This window comes from Camelina sativa, chromosome 3 (genome assembly GCF_000633955.1).
Source record: "Camelina sativa cultivar DH55 chromosome 3, Cs, whole genome shotgun sequence".
Taxonomy (NCBI): Eukaryota; Viridiplantae; Streptophyta; class Magnoliopsida; order Brassicales; family Brassicaceae; genus Camelina; species Camelina sativa.
In genome coordinates this window covers 21,291,554-21,294,139 of record NC_025687.1, presented here as the reverse complement: position 1 = coordinate 21,294,139, position 2,586 = coordinate 21,291,554, and the positions used below count along the sequence as shown (strand labels likewise).

Genomic DNA, 2,586 nt, shown 5'->3' with positions numbered 1-2,586 from the left:
GAAAACTATGGTTTAAGCCCAAATGCAACATGTCTTGTTCTAATTTGTTAATTTAAATTTATCATTTCAAATTTAATTAGATAACGAAAATAAACTAAAAATAATACTATTTTGTTAATGAGGATTTAGTCATTGAAGATGTTCTAATGACGTTACTATCTATGAGAAAAATACATATACTACTCTTTTTTATTCTTCAAAGATAATAATTAACTTTCATATAGTAAGTTTTTAAATGAAAATCTCTTCTGAAGTCATATTCAAAATAAAATGACCAAACATTTATACCCATTTATGGGTGGATGTTGATTGAACCCATTTAACTTTTTTTTTTCTTGAAAATAGTTGAATAAACTATACAGAGTAGAAAATATTATGTAAAATAGAAATAATAATATTCACATTTATATTAATTGTGTTTTTTAAAATATAGTCAAAATATTAATGGATAGTCTTGAATACATTGAATAGAAAGAAATCTGGGACTTTTTAATGACTAACTACGGTGGACATTCATCTGACGGTTATTAATCCATATCGTTATATGATTATAAATAGAGGATTATCTTTCTATCTACCAGAATTTCACATATTCAAAAACATTTATGTACGCTACTTCAACCATTTTTCATTCATAATTTTCTCGTCTCTGTTTCTCTCCTCTTATCTCTACCCTGCCACTTGTTTTCGTAAACCATATATCTCATTACTTTTGTAGACTGATAAGATTTGCAATGGATAACCTCATCAACATCCCAAAAAACCCATCACCATCAACCTTCGGCCTTCCTCCTCTAGCTCTCACACAACTACGAACTGTGAGACCATCTGATGACTTCAACAACTACTCCTCTGGTATTGGTCCAAGTACTGCTCCTAAAAAACAAGGGCTTGGTCGACCAAAGGGTTTCAAAAACTTGAGGACCCCGGTGAAAAAGGCAAAAACAGAAGATCCCAAAACAAGAAAGGTTCTCTCTTCCCGAAACTTTGATTCAGGGATAACCAAAGCAGAAAGGGAAACCGGAAACCAGGAGATAGTTGAGTTGGTTTTGAAGCGGTAAGACGGAGATTTTGCCAACTAAATCTCCAGAGAGACATGCTTATAACAGCGATCGTTAATTGTAGGACTATGGGGTCCAAACTAATATGAAAAGGAGGATTGGTCTTGTTCCTGGAGTACAAGTAGGAGATATTTTTTATTACTGGGGTGAAATGTGCTTAGTCGGGCTTCACAAACAAACGGTTTGGTGGCATTGATTTTATGACGGCTGATGATGGTTCAGTAGAACCTCTTGCAACAAGTGTGGTTACATTAGGACAGTACGATGAGGAAACCGAAGATCTTGAATGCTTGATTATTCTGGATATGGCGGAACAGATAAGAACGGTTTACCTCGTGATCAAACTATGGACAGAGGAAACCTTGCACTTGATACCAGTAGAAGAATAGGAAATGACGTTAGAGTCATCCGAGGTAGAGGCGACCCCAATGATGACACGAGAAAGGTATACATTTATGATGGACTTTATCTAGTTTTTGAAACGTATTATGTGATAGGAAAAAGCGGGGGTAAAGAGTTCAAGTTTAAAATGGTGAGGAAACCAAAACAACCTAATTCTGGTTATGCAAGCTGGAAATTAGATGAAGAATTGAGGACGCACGACCCGAGGCAGGGTTTTATACTTCAAGATCTTTCTTTTGGAAAAGAGGATTTCCGAGTGCCGCTGGTTAACGATGTAGATGAAGATGACAAAACAATTCCTGAAGAATTTGAATACATCACATCTCAGGATCACTCAAGAATGATGCTTGATTTAAACATCGATCCCCAAGAATTTGGATGCCGTAATTGTCAAGGTCAGCCATGCTTTCATCAAAGTTGCATGTGCATGCGAAGAAACCTTGGTGAGTTACCATACCATAACTCCATTTTGGTGTGTCGAAAACCATTGATTTACGAGTGAGGTGAATCTTGTTCATGCCCCAACGAATGTAAAAATCGATTGGTTCAAAACGGTTTGAAGTTACACATGGCAGTGTTCAAGACGACAAATTGTGGTTGGGGTTTACGTTCTTGGGATCCAATACGAGCCANGTCGACCGACACTAGATCGGTGTCGACCGACGCTAACACGTCACTGGTGTCGACCGTCACTAAGTCGGTGACAAAACAACCAAAAAAACTCTTGACTTGGGTCGTCCTTTCCTTTAAATACATGGTTTAGCTAACCCAACCAAACCAAACCAACCAAAATCACGAATTAAAAACATACCCGACAAACCCAGAATTAGTGGTGTCGATCGACACACCCCTGGTGTCGGTCGACACTCACTCTAAAAATACAGAACTAGTTCGCGGATGTTACAGCTACATAAAAGATAAAGATCCAGGATTTTCAATATTTATGGCTTCCTTGCGACCAACTGTACCAGCAACCGCACCTAAAGACTCCACACCAGAAGACATCATACAGCCAGCAACAGTGTCAGGTACTCACCAACAACCGAGTTAGACACAACACCAGCCACCACATCCCCTTTCTCCACTTACTCCAAGTTCTAAACATTGTCTTCTCTAAAAAAAC

At 37.8% G+C, this 2,586-nt stretch overlaps 1 pseudogene; it reads left to right on the top strand.

Annotated features, from left to right (window-relative positions):
* Positions 735-2,226, top strand: LOC109130719 (annotated as a pseudogene).